The sequence below is a fragment of the Eleginops maclovinus genome, chromosome 23 (assembly GCF_036324505.1).
Source record: "Eleginops maclovinus isolate JMC-PN-2008 ecotype Puerto Natales chromosome 23, JC_Emac_rtc_rv5, whole genome shotgun sequence".
Lineage (NCBI taxonomy): Eukaryota > Metazoa > Chordata > Actinopteri > Perciformes > Eleginopidae > Eleginops > Eleginops maclovinus.
In genome coordinates, this window is record NC_086371.1 from 5,223,976 (window position 1) to 5,238,671 (window position 14,696).

Here is a 14,696-nt window from a genome sequence, read left to right on the forward strand (position 1 = left end):
CTGTTTTCTATTCCACCTTCTTAATCCAAGGAGCATTTATCAAGGTCGATTTTAGTTTTGATGTAAATTGACAATTGTAAAAGAAATTGGACTTTAGAAATTCTTCCCACTGGCTGTAGGGGCTCTTTGATTTGAAACATTATGGTTTCTTTTAAGGTTATTCTTTATTTACATTTTTAATGATTTGCATTTCCCCATGAAAAACAGGTAGTGTGGCCGAGCGGTCCAAGGCGCTGGATTAAGGCTCCAGTCTCTCAGGAGGCGTGGGTTCAAATCCCACCACTGCCATTATGAAACTAAAGAACTTGTGGTAAAAGGAAACCACAGTCCCACTCATTATGGTTGCTATCAAGATTCGTCTTTTGTAAAAAAAAAGAAATGTTGCATTTTCCTTTGAAAAGAAGGTAGTGTGGCCGAGCGGTCTAAGGCGCTGGATTTAGGCTCCAGTCTCTCAGGAGGCGTGGGTTCAAATCCCACCACTGCCATTATAAAAAAAGATAAGTGCTTTAAGGAAACCACACCTACTCTGAAGACAAACCCCCCTACTTTCGTAGGAACTAAGTCTTGAGACAGTAGTAACTCATTTTTAGGGTCAGTGGTAATAATCTGCTAAAATGCTCAACCCCAGGATTCTCTTCAAATAAAAAACACACTGTTTTCTATTCTACCGTCTTACCAAGGAGAATTTATCAACGTAGATTTTTGTTTTGATGTAAGTTGACAATTGTAAGAGAAATTGGAATTTAGAACTTCAGGTAAAAGGAAACCTCAGTCATTATGGTTGCTGTCAAGCTTCGTCTTTTGTACATTTTTTTTTGGGTGTATTTTCCTATTGTAAAGAAGGTAGTGTGGCCGAGCGGTCTAAGGCACTGGATTTAGGCTCCAGTCTCTCAGGAGGCGTGGGTTCAAATCCCACCACTGCCATTATAAAAAAATACAACTGCTTTAAGGAAAACACACCTACCCTGAAGACAAACCCTCCTATTTTCCTAGCAACTGAGTCTTGAGTTAGTTTTGGCTCAGTTTGAGGTTCAGTGGTAAGAAGCTGCTAAGATTTTCAACCACAAGATTCTTTTCAAATCAAAAACACACTGTTTTCTATTCCACCTTCTTAATTCAAGGAGCATTTATCAAGGTCGATTTTTGTTTTGATGTAAGTTGACCATTGCAAAAGAAATTGGACTTTAGAAATTCTTCCCACCGGCTGTAGGGGCTCTTCAATTTTGGTCATTGTGTTGCTATCAAGTTCATTCTTTTCTAGGTTTTCGATCTGTTGCATTTGCCATGAAAAACAGGTAGTGTGGCCGAGCGGTCCAAGGCGCTGGATTAAGGCTCCAGTCTCTCACGAGGCGTGGGTTCAAATCCCACCACTGCCATTATAAAAAAAGACATGTGCTTTAAGGAAACCACACCTACCCTGAAGACAAACCCCCTACTAACTAAGCAACTTTAGTCTTGAGTTAGTTGTGGCTCTGTTTGAGGTTCAGTGGTAAGAAGCTGCTAAGATTCTCAACCACAAGATTCTTTTCAAATCATAAACACACTGTTTTCTATTCTACCGTCTTAATTCAAGGAGCATTTATCTAGGTAGATTTTTGTTTTGATGTAAGTTGACAATTGTAAGAGAAATTGGAATTTAGAAATTCTTCCCACTGGCTGTAGGGAGTCTTTGATTTCAAACATGATGGTTTCTTTTTAGTTTATTCTTTTCTACATTTTTAATGATTTGCATTTCCTCTCAGAAAACAGGTAGTGTGGCCGAGTGGTCCAAGGCGCTGGATTTAGGTTCCAGTCTCTCACGAGGCATGGGTTCAAATCCCACCACTGCCATTATGAAAATCAAATCTACGGTGAATACCACACCCACCCTTAAAACTAAAACCCCTGTGAGAGCAGCCTTAAGTCTTAACAAAATCATCCTTGTACCAAACATAGATATGAATTCAGCCAGTTTGAAACTAACCACCCAGATGGTTAGTCACTAAGAAAACTATTGCAGCACATGAAGTTAGATTTGATATCCGTTGACAATATGGTTGACTTTGTGCTCTGCACACTTCTCAGTGATTTGTAAGAGGATACTTTCCCTGAAATTTGAAAGTATTTTTCATTCCTTTTTTGTGTTGGTCTGAAAATGTGACGGCAGAATGTACCTCTCCACCCCCTTCTTATTTGAAAGCTTCTGGACTTATGTATGATTTGAGATCTGATGTCGAGCAGCTTTCAGTCTTATGGCCCAAATTGAAAAAATTCAAGGACTCTTACCCAGTCATGGTTCAGTTTAAAGCACCAGTCTGTGTTTTCCAAGCCAAACATTTCTCAACATCTATATACTGTAGGCTATTTTACATTTGAGCATTGTTTCATCTTTAATTTGTGTGTATCCTAAAGTAAATCCATTAAAAAAAGACCAAATGCAAAGTATAACCTTTTATATACTACTTTTACATTTTTATTTTGCTAAAGTCATTTCATTTTCTTGCATTATTCCACTCTGCTGACTTGCTTTGACCTTCCTCACCTTACCCATAACCATAATGAATGCTCTCTTACCCTGATACTTAATGATGTCTTTGTTATTGCTCTGCTGTCCTCTTTAATTTGTTGGATAATATTTATTATGCACATCTATCTTGGTTGTGCAGCACTTTATTTGTCTCTGTGACTCATGAGAACACATAATCATAGTTCTGTTTGTAAGTGGTGGAGCATCGTTATCTTTTGCGAAGATATTCACCTCATGCTTGAGCAAACTGTTGCCTTCAGAGGCGATTTATACTCTGTATAAATCCTGTAGCTATGAATAAAGCCATCACTCACATTTCAATGCATACATTACTCACTGAACTGTTCTACTTTGACCCTAATGCAAGGAGTGTGGTGTTCCTTAAAATATGATTTCTCTCCTACAAACTGTTTTGTAAGATCCAATGAAAGGTTATCCTTTAGTGATAGCATGGGGTTTTAGAGTAGATATTTAGATCTACAGACAATAAACACACATCATCTTTGGGGCTAATGCAGCTTAAAAGATGCATTGCACTAGAAGATAGAGTTGATATATTCTGCTGGTAACAAACAAACTCAGATTAGCATGGGTACATTTGGTTTAAGAGGATTAGAAAGGCCGATACTGTAGAAATATACAGCAACTGGAATTTCTGTTGACAATTGTAAGAGTTTTATTTAAAAAATGTGATTACCCACATTAGAAAGATGTGCACAATCAAATCCAACAGGATGTTCTTCAAAAATGCACAGTTTTTTTATTTGTGGCACAGGAGTAAATAGCAAAAATACAACAATTCATTGACGTGCAGAAGTCATTTACATCTACCTGGATCCACCTTGATCTTCCTTTTATACAGTTAAGACCCGTTATGTTTACTGACATTTAGACTGTCTATGTTGTAAATGTATTATCATTTTAATTTATCCTCACGGAACCTACTGCGTGCTGTCTGTCTGTCCTGGGAGATAAGAGGCGTTCCTCTGTTGCTCTCCCTGAGGTTTCTTCCATTTTTTCTGATACTCTGTTACCGACCTTTTCTGTCCCTTCCAGTCTTGTTCGCCTGTGACTGGTAAACCCCACCCACCTTTTGTCTTCAACTAGAGATTTGTTAACGTGTTCTGGTTCCTGTTTGCCTATGTCGGCAATTTATCTGCTCCCTGATCCACTGCCTAACCTCATCCTGTCTTCTGCCTGCTTCCTCTCTGAGACTCTAATTGGATAATTGCCTTTCCTGCATCGATTACCTTCCCTGCCCTGCTTTGTTACTGTAGATTTTGATATTAATCAGTATAAAGTGTATCTGCTATCCATTGTGCTGCATTTGGTTCCTAACACAACCCGTTAGAGTTGGACCCACTCTCAATCCATTTCAAATCCTTTTCAACCCATTAAATGATGAGCATTGTTTTTCACTAACTATATAAGTGTTGCCTTTTTGTCTCAGACTCTTTTATAGTGTGAAAATGTTGATGAGTTTGTGCAATTAAAGCCTGCGAATCAACCAGTGTGCGCCAGTCTTTTATTTTCCCCTTGCAAGGGGATCTCTCAAACAAGGTTTCAACACTTAATCTTGTATCACACGTTAGCAGATCTGAGGTGAATGCATTTATTTGCCATATACAATTCATTGCGTTTGCTTCCTGTCCCTGTAAAAATCACTTAGCCGCACTGCGTTTCTTTACCACTGGCAAATGTTTTTTTTGGGTTTGTTTCCCGCTGTGACAGCAACATCCAGCCAAATTGTTTGGAACGATTCTCTTAAATCTTACAGGAGGACACACAGTATGTCCATCCCTCTCCCCGGGGTTTCTCCTTCTCATAGACATTCATGCTTTTAAGACATAAATCCTCTGCTGCTTTCCCATTCATCCCCAAGCTGTGTCAAGCAGCGCTCTGTTGCCGTTTGAGTTCCTTCGTTTCATTGTGGCAGTCTCCAAAGAATTGGCAGTCGGAGACTTTGGGCCTGGTGTGAGTTTGTTGATTGCGACGCTTTATGACTTGTAAATGTTTTGGGAGGCTGAGCCGCTTGAAGTGGTTTCTTAATGGGAGCTAATCAAAGCGGTGGGAAGCAGGGAGCAGTAGGGGGGGAAAGAGACAGATAACAGGAGCAAGATGGAGAGGGAGCTGCATGCTTCCACCGCCCAGATATGCACTCAGTTTCCAGTTTATTAGGTGGTTAAAACTAATGCAGGCGAATACAACAGTCCTGCAATAAATCCCTACATTCATGAATTTTATACTCCATTTGTTTTTAAGAGGTGTTGATTAAACTGTGTGTTCGTTTTGCAGGCTGCAGTTTGTGGTGCATTATACTGAGAGGTGTTTCATAATTGTGTCCATCCGATTTATATCAATGAGGCTGAGCTGAATTACAGAAATGCCTCTCTGCATGAAGACACAAACAAATCACGCTATAAAGGACGGAGCATTATAAAATAACGTGTTCAACCTCATTGATATAAATACTTGGGTTTAATGATATACAAGCTACTATCCTGGAAAGACCCCACGCAAAAGGACAATACAAAGAATTGATTTTCTCCACAATATTGTATGGAAGACCATAAAATGTATTTTTAGATTTGACCAGAAGTGTTTGTTTCTTTTTGTTTTATCTGAGAAAAAAGACTGAATTCTGAGAAAGGTCAGAATTCTGAGACTTCTTCAGGTCAAATTCATGATCTGTTCTAAACAAAATTCACATGTGGCCCTAATCCTCTTCCGTAATATTGCAATACGACATGGTGCAGTTAAAAGAGTTAAAACAGCTCAACCAATTGTAAACCTGCTCAAAGATTGTTGGTCAACCTTTTAAGAAACTACGAATCAACTTACTATGATAACATATTGGGGCTGGCCAACCACGAGTCTCCGACCCCAACCATTTCTTTAACAGCGAATATGACATGTTTACATTAAATCAGACTTAAAAGCTCCCCAGTGTGATAAGGTTAGACAGAAGCACTCTTCTGTTATCCAGTCAATCCTAAAATTGCATACAAACGACATTAAAGGGTCTTGAATAAATTGTCCTCGGTTGTTCTAATGATATATTAAATATCTGTTCTCTTGCCTCTTGTCTAAAACATTTGTCCTTGATGACGCGAATGGAGCAGCTTCAATGCAAGAACACATTTCGGACTTGATCGGACAATAAAACATTTATTGTGTTGTATCGTTATTCAAGCAAAAGCAAACAATTTTTACAATAACTTCCTATTTTGTTTCGTGAATTACTGAGCTACACATGCTGGAAACTTTTCTCTGTGCCTCACATGTTGCCTTTGGATGAGGATTTAGCATTTCACATTAGCTCTAACAACAGTTTGAAATATGAATGTATGGTCATCCTGCAGGGAAAACAGTAAACACAGGTTTCTTCTTTCCTCAGCCAACACTAGATGTCCCCATGAGCATTTGATAAAACCGAGACAGCTCCTGGCGTTTCACTCACAAAGGCATCAGGGAGATCATAAACATGTATTTTATGAAGCCTTGAAGAGCAGATGCAAATGAAAAGATTACACTGAGAAGCAAGTGTGCAGACATTGCTAAAGGGAGGTAAAAATATCCGGCTAAATGCAAGAGTCCAAGAGTAAATCTTGTAGAGAAAGTATGAGCTCTGAAAACAAAACCTGTGCATTGTTGGTCAGGTGATCCAAACAGAGGATTACATGGTGAAGATTGAGGGGTGTCATGTCTCAGATCTCACACCAGCTCGCCCTAAAGTGGATTATGACACTGATATCGGTGTCAGGCATTTACTGCAAGGCGAAAGATGGGTGTGGAAAAAAAAGGGGACGGGGTAATCTGCTGGTAAACAGAGGAAGGTCGATGGCTGATGTGGGATAAACGTACAGCTCGCCTGGAGTTAGACTTAAGATCAGCGTGGTGAAGCAATAAAGTGATAGTGTGATTCTGTAGTGGCTGCAGTGAGGGAGAAAGGGATGGTTTCCTGAGGAGCTGTGATTACAGAGGGATTGGAGGTGAAATCCCAGGGAATCACCGGCGTCTGTGCAGGTGGTTTATTGAGGTTTTACTTTCATGGGTGTGAGGAAACAATCAGGATGGAGTTGGGGGAAAAAATCAAGAGCGGGATTGAAACATCTGTGCAGGGACTTTGGGCTGGAAGGAGATTGTGCTGTAAAGATGCCAGCTGACATTCCCTTTTGACTTCATGGTAGTTAATTAAGTGTAAAACATTACATCACCTGATTGTCCAAACAGCTCCATCTTCTAGTGTTTGTACCCATAAATAACATATACACTTTATCTCAGTCTTCACACATTCATCTCTCGTTTTCTTAGGACAATAAAGTTGGAACTATTTTAATCTAATCTAAAACTTCTGATCAACATAGACACATTTCAGCCTCAAGTGTCACGAGTTTTCATTAGCATATTTCCCTCATCTGTTTTCTCATTTGCCACACTATTTCTTGGTTGATGAGGCTACTTGAGTTTGTAATGACTAGGTGATAAAAGAAATGCTTCCTTTAATTACAGTTTGTTCATAGATAAACTTGAATGTGTTGGTGGAGCGATTTTACACTTCAGGAAAGGAGGCATTGAGACATAAAAACAGAGATTGTGTGTTCAGAGGATTTAATTGTAAGAAATCTGGCCATAAAAGCAAAGTTTTCTGCTCAGTCACAAAATAAGGACTCTTGAAGAAACATTAACGCAGGAAATGTCACCATATGTCTACTCCATACATCTTAGAATCGATTCGTAAAGAAAAGCCACTACATTTTTATGTGTGGTCTTTTCAAACCATTGGTAAGAATGCATTAGCGTTTCAGGAACATTTAACACTTAGGAAAAGAGATAAATACAGTTTCTGCTGCAGAAGCAACACACTACAACAATCCAATAAAGTATTATGAATTTTACCAAGCGAAAGACGCAGAGGGAACTTATCTTGCAAAGGTTTTTCAGGCTGATAAAACAAGATTTAATTTAAACTTTTGATGTTCTGTTCACAGTCAGGAACCGTAAAAAGATAATGCCCTGGAATCTGACCGAGGTTTGGCATTTAGAGCCAAATATCACCCAAAAACAGCTTTGTAGATTCAGGAGTGTGGCACTCTGCAGTTTCAGACTTCTTCTAAGATAAATTACTTAGAAACCCAGAAAATAAACCAAAAGAATAAGCGATATTCAAATAGGACATACCATGTTAATTTTTAGATGAATAGAAACTCCCTCTGGAGGGAACACAGGGATTTTAGCCTTTGCAGACCATTTACATGCACACAAATCCATATTACACTACATAGGAAAGTGAAAACCCATGATAGGGATTGTGTTGCTTGTGAGTTACTCAATTTTAGGAAAACCACCAGTGGTCCAGACAAATTTTGATTACCACCTTCTCAAAATAATCTTTCCTCCAAGCTCCAGAGTCTCTGAAATATGCAGCTTTACTGTGTGTCAACTGCTTTAACCAAAACTTCTGGGATGTGCACCACTAAAGCAGAATGTCACCTGACATAAGAATGCCCTTTATAACATATCTTAAGGGTATCATTGTGTCTAAATGTAGTTTTAAGACCTTTTACAGTTTAAATGTTGCATATATTAAACCAGGGACCACATTCCAGCTAAGAAAACTGCTCACTCTGCAGAGAGAGGGGAGGATTTCAGGATTAATGGGTGCGGTGCAGACTGATTTTTTTTGCCCAATGGGCCCCCTATAAGGTTAATCTAGCCATAGACAGCCAGGTGTACGTTTTCATCAAAAGAGCAAGTCTGCATATTTCAAGGAGTAAAAAGCTGATTCCTGGAAATAAAAAAAAAAAAAGATAAAGCCTACAAAAAACAGAAGAGATTTTCCCATCCTCCCACAGCAAAGAGAGATCAAGCGTCTTGTTTGTAAAGGACATAAATCATTCGCCTGGTGTTTAGTCACTCTTTGAGAAACCTCCTCATTACAAATAGAAACATCATCAACTCAACCTCGGCTCGCTCCTCTCCCGAAAGAAAAAACAAATTAGACGAGCCTTGTCGCCACTTCTGTTGCTTGTTTGGTTTTTGAGCAAGCAACAGAAGTAAGTTATTTAGCTTTCCTATCCTGCAGCGAGAGCTACTACATCCAGACTGAACAGCGAGGGCTGCCATGTTCGCTTGCTCTGCTTAATAAGATCTGATCACAATATGGACAGGAGGCAGGCATGCATATAAATCATAGGTGTGAAGGCTTGATTGGATTGTTCATTAGCAGCGCAGGAAATCCAAATTCATTGCAAATCCAGGTCTTTAGGTCATGATGAATAACCTGCCAAATCAAATCTTGAAATCTAAATGATATCTAAAGGCTTAAATATGACCCAAAGATCCTTTGGCATCTGTCCGTGCAAAAAAACACCAGAAAAATAGTTTTAATCTTCTTATGTTTTTAGGTTTTCTTCTTTCCCCTCCTTTATGCTGACAATCTCGTTTCAACCATTATGCTTTTGCACCATAATGGACGTTTTTATTTCTGCTCTGTGGGTTGATTTTGGAGACTTGCTGCATTTAAAATGTGCTTTTATAGAGTAAGTATTAAGTATATCCCTGAGGTTGTTTGTGTGGCATCTTGGGGGCATTAACTTTTGGATTTTATGGGTTTAAACTCTTTATTTATAGTCCATGTTAAACCACTGCACGAACTAGGGAGAGGTGATTATGGCAAACATTAAGGGGATCTATGAGATGCATAGTAGTGGCCTAAAAATGGTCTTTTATTGTTTGTGCGGATGTATTGATTTATTACTGCGACTACTTCTGTATAGAGAAAGCTTTTCCAGTTGAAATGCATGTAATTACTTTACAATCCCGTCCAAACTTTGTTTCAGATCTAATTTCAAGTAAAATGTTGTTTTTGTTCCTGCCAATGATCTCATTCTTGACCTGCTTTAAATCTGGACCGTGCCTCTTTATGTCAAAGGAGTGTTTCATGTTTCTCATCCCCCTGAGTCTCTTCCCTTCACTCTACTTCCACATCCTTTGGGAAACAATGCTCGGCTAACAAGCACTTCAAAAGTCCACTCTGCTCAGCTGTAGTATCTACCAAAAAGTTTTGATCAGTGGTGATCCACTTTTTTAACTCCTCGCCCTCTGGGATAAGAGTTTGGCCACAGTAGAAGGTGTTGAGATGTTTATGAAACACTTTCAAATCTGTCTGCAATTATAAAGATGTCAAGGAGTAATTGAATATGCAAGAATAATCATCCTTCTTAGTAAGAAGCATGCAAACTGTCTGCTTGTTTCCCTTTACTCGTGGCCTAATTAGGATAAATATTCAATCTGTTGTGCACAGAATCATTTTGCCATGGATTCTGGCCTGGCGCCTTTGGCAGGATGCGATGATTTGAGTGGTGCAAACACTGGCCACAAACAAAAGCAGAGGTGGCCTGGAAGCAGCATGGTGGCATCTCCTCCTCTTCGGGCTGTTTGTGTTTCAAGCTTCTGCTTTAAGAGAAATGTTTTCTCTCTGACCTCAGCGGGCCAGACAAAAAAGCTTTCAGTCAAAGTGGCGTGACTGCTGCATTATGAATGTTCCCGCAGAGTTTTCCATCAGGCCTGACTCAGCAAAGACTTCCACTCGTTTCTCAAAGTATCACTCTCTGCATAAGTGACTGGAGCTGAAACCAGGCGTGCGGGAGGTCTGCTGAAAGCATTGGAGAGCACTGAATCATGGAGGCATGGAAACAGAGAGCTGGATGTACATTTAGGGATTCATCTGACTCGCACAATGTCCCCTGTCAGTGTTAGTGATGTGCACTCCACTCCTTTCACAGCGTTACTCTGAGGGGATGTAAATACATTGGACATAATCTGGTGTCCGTCTGTCTGTTGCCCTCTGCTAAATAGTTTGACCTGAAATCCAGTCTACATAACTTATGACAATTAGTTTAGAACAATACCCTTCCAATTTAATCAAACATTATGTGTTGGGAATCTCCATCTGCCGACAAAACTCTTACATTTTTACCTTTCAGAGAGTGCATTCAGGGGAAGATCTACAACACAACTGCTGCATTAATTCACAGAGTTCGAATGGAAATCCTCAGCTCGGGAAGAGGGGCAACTAATGTCACTCTGTTTGAGTCCAGGTCCAGAGAGTGGAGAGTAGGAGTCAATATGCTGTCCTAATGCAGCAGTCCGGGTAGATGTACCTCAGGATGACATCCCAATACGAAGCCGTAAGTTTAACACATAATAGGATGCAAAACTGGTCACATGTCACATCTGTGTGAGCGCGCCTTTGCTGAAGCTCCCCATACAATTTGTCACAATCTATTACAGTCTCACACAGACACACACACACACACACACACACACACACACACACACACACACACACACACACACACACACACACACACACACACACACACACACACACACACACACACACACACACACACACACACACACACACACACACATACAAGTTCCCTGCTTGAATAACGAACCACTACAACATGCTACAGAAGACAACTCCTTCCCCATCTTCCTTATTTAACATGCAGGGCATTAATTGTCTGCATGATAAATCACAGCCATCCCAGCAGCACCCATGTGACATACACACTCGGGTTTTTCATAAGCACAGATGTGAAAACATAATCTCCGGATTCGCAGGGTGAATGTCAAGGGAGAGCCGCCTCTTATTTGCCTTAATGAATCATGCTATAACTTCATTTTGCAGGAGCAGCAGCACAGTGTGCGTATTCGCTGGATGAGCGGGAGCACGTGCATCATGTTTGATTATGGTGATACGTCTCCAGCAGGATATTTAAACATGATGCACGACACTCATGACATGCTTTCCACGATTTACATGAAAGCGTGTTGTCATTTAATTTGGGTAACAGCTCTTGTAATAAATTGTCATTATTGGCCTGTCCTTACATGATGTATTACAGCTATTTAATTAATGTTATTCTTTGACATCTTGTCTGGAGTAGAAAGGGATCATGCTTCCTATAACATAAGATTAATTGATTTCAAGTGTGGTTTATTAGATTGAAATAGGTACAGACAACATAGGCCTATAAACAGAAAGTAAAGCTTATATGAGGAATTTAACCTAAATACGAATAGAAAATAAAATAAACGTCTATAAGAGAGCATTTGGAGACAAACATTGCAAGGCAAAGTGAAAGTAATGATATAAAGGTGGATGTAGGAAGAAAAAGACTGAAGGCTTTTTCGGGGACAGGTGAGGCCACAAAGAAAGAAAACCAGCTGGGCAGATTTTTCTCTCGGTCAATGCACAACGTTGCTTATCACAGCAGCGCAGAAAACCCTCAGATCAACTGAGCTCTTTCAACAAGTGAATAAAGTCACTCTATCAACGCTTTGAACAAGTATATAGCTGGATAAAATAGTGAGTATGAAAACAGACAGAAAGCTCCCTTCTCCTGTCCTTGCCTCGGGTCATGTTAGGTTCAGGTTCACTCGTGAATATGACCTCTTCACCAGGATAATCGTCGGTCGGATGCTCAAAGGTTTCAAATGAATGGTTTTCCTTACAAGTGACCTTTTGTGGTAAATATGGTCTGTCTTCTCCCATAAGCAAGTGAGAAAGGACAGTCTCAAAACCCTGGTTGACAAAGGAAATGACTTCAGCCGCAACTACACATGTTTAGTTCTTCGTTTTTACCCATAAAAGGATTTAAGTTGCCTCAACTTTATCATATCTTAACTACCAAGCTCACATGATAGCAGGCATTACACAAAAACACAGGTCAAACAAGCTGCTTATTTTAGCATTTTTAGATTTTTAATAGAGACTGACATACTGTATAATGTGTTTATGTTTTTGTTGAGGTAAGAGGTATGAGCAACACATCATATAACTTATTTAGTTTAACACTGACATTTTTAAATCTCAAACCAGTGTTTAGCGCAAAGTAGCTATAAATATCAACTGAAAACTGAAAAGTCAATCCTAATTTATGACGTGAATCTTTGCCTGCCTTGCAGACAGGTGGGTAAAAGGAGGAGGAGTAAAATGCACGCATTCACATTCTTCTTCTTCTTCTTCTTCTTCTGGTGCATGCTGGGAGATTTTGGAGTGTGAGCGGAAGAAAAGAGCGACGCTTTATAAGTTACATTTTTCCGTTTGTGCTTGTTTATGGGTGTTAGTTTCATATAGTTTATCGGTGATAGTTTACTTTGCTTAACTTTTGGGTCTTTTGGTGGTGTTTTTGGGGTGTTTTGCGGGCTTCTCCTGCCGGTGTCTCGCCGGCCGGCGTCTGACGTCATGGTAAATGGAGACTTTGCCAAACTCACGCGGAAGCACGGCATTAAAATATCGGCCGGCTTCCCATGCACTGTGGAGGATATCGGGCTGGCTGTGGGGGAGAAGGTAGGACACAGCAGCATTAAATCCCTGGCGCGGATGAACAGTGCAGTCGTGATCTTTCTGGACCAGGTGGAGAAAGTGAACCGCGTTATCGAGACGGGCATCACGGCGAGTGAAATGTTTGTGCGGGTGCAGCCGCTGACGCTCCCCGCAACCAAAGTGGTTCTGTCCAACGTCCCTCCCTTCATAACTGATGAGTTCCTCAGTAGAGAGCTATCCAGACACTCAGGTCTCTGAGGAGGCCAACTCACAGCTCGCAGGGCCTTTGACAACGCAGGAGTTGCAGGCCGCACTGCAAGGCATGCAGGGACGGCGGGCTCCTGGTATCGATGGCCTCTCGGTTGAGTTTTTTTAAAGCGTATTGGGACATCTTGTCTCATGACCTGTTAGACGTTTTTAATGAGTCTGGCCTCTGGCTCTATGCCAATGTCCTGCAGCAGAGCGGTGATCATGCTGCTGCCAAAAAAAGGGAACTTGCAGGACATCAAAAACTGGCGCCCTGTGTCTTTGCTGTGTGTGGATTACAAGCTTCTGTCCAAGGCTTTGGCCACCAGGTTGGGGAGAGCTATTGAGCAGGTCATCCATCGGGACCAGACCTACTGTGTGCCCGGCAGGTCCATGGTGGACAATGTTCATCTGATTCGAGATGTTTTGGAGGTCTCCAGCTCATTGGGCATTGATACTGGTCTGATTTCTCTAGATCAGGAAAAGGCTTTTGACCGCATTGAGCACAGCTTCCTCTGGAAAGTAATGGAGAAGTTTGGGTTCAGCGCTGATTTCATAGCTAAGATCAAAGTGTTGTACAATAAAATTGAGAGTGTGCTGAAGTTCAACGGTGGGCTGTGTGCTCCTTTTAGAGTGTGTAGAGGGGTCCGGCAGGGCTGTGCTCTGTCTGGGATGTTCTATGCACTCTCCCTAGAACCCCTCCTCGCTCTAAATACGCTCTAAATTGCAAGGGCTGTTTTTACCTGGTTTTAATGGAAACACGGTTTTATCTGCATATGCGGACGACATCGTTGTTTTTATTGTTGACCAGAGGGATGCAGACATTTTAACCAATATTGTGACAGATTTTAGTTCAGCATCGGCAGCGAGGGTCAATTGGAAGAAGAGTGAGGCCCTCGCTGTCGGTGAGTGGCGTGGCGGTCTCCCAGTTCTTCCCCAGAGCATGACATGGAAAAGAGATGGCATAAAGTACCTGGGTGTGTTTGTAGGGACCCAAATATAGCCCAGAAGAACTGGGAGAACGTCACAGAGAAGATTGAGGAAAAACTGTCCAAATGGAAGTGGCTGCTCCCGCAGATGTCTTTTAAAGGTAGAGTTTTGGTTTTAAACAACCTTGTGGCATCCCAACTGTGGCACCGCCTTACCTGTGTAGACCCTCCCTCAGGCCTACTGGCCCAAATACAAAAGAGATTGGTAGATTTCTTTTGGGATGGGCTACACTGGGTGCCACAGGGGGTGCTGTTTTTATCTAGAGAGGAGGGGGGACAGGGCCTTGTCCACCTGGCCAGCCGAACAGCCACTTTTAGAGTGCAGTTTCTGCAAAGGTATCTTACCGGCCCGGCCGATTTGGTGTGGAGAGATGTGAGCAGCTGCATTCTGAGACGCGTGAGTAACCTGGGGCTGGATGCTGCTCTGTTTTTAACTGATTTAACCATTTTAAAGTTAAGTGGGTTACCTCCCTTTTATCAAGGTGTTTTTAAGTCTTGGGCCCTTCTTAACCATAAAAGGTGTCCAAAGACTGACTCTCTGCACTGGTTGTTAAAAGAGCCTCTGATTCATGGAGCCAGGCTGGACGTTAGCTGCAGCGAGACACCAGGACTG

The 14,696-nt window shown here is 41.1% G+C and overlaps 5 non-coding genes across 5 annotated transcripts; all 5 read left to right on the forward strand.

Annotated features, from left to right (window-relative positions):
• Positions 1-206: 206 nt before the first annotated feature.
• Positions 207-288, forward strand: trnal-aag (transfer RNA leucine (anticodon AAG)). The gene has a single exon. It is a non-coding gene; the product is annotated as a tRNA-Leu (tRNA).
• Positions 289-403: 115 nt separating this feature from the next.
• trnal-uag (transfer RNA leucine (anticodon UAG)) lies at positions 404-485 on the forward strand. Its single transcript has one exon. It is a non-coding gene; the product is annotated as a tRNA-Leu (tRNA).
• Positions 486-842: 357 nt separating this feature from the next.
• trnal-uag (transfer RNA leucine (anticodon UAG)) lies at positions 843-924 on the forward strand. Its single transcript has one exon. It is a non-coding gene; the product is annotated as a tRNA-Leu (tRNA).
• A 370-nt stretch (positions 925-1,294) lies between these two features.
• Positions 1,295-1,376, forward strand: trnal-aag (transfer RNA leucine (anticodon AAG)). Its single transcript has one exon. It is a non-coding gene; the product is annotated as a tRNA-Leu (tRNA).
• Positions 1,377-1,748: 372 nt separating this feature from the next.
• Positions 1,749-1,830, forward strand: trnal-uag (transfer RNA leucine (anticodon UAG)). The gene has a single exon. It is a non-coding gene; the product is annotated as a tRNA-Leu (tRNA).
• The last annotated feature ends 12,866 nt before the right edge of the window (positions 1,831-14,696 follow it).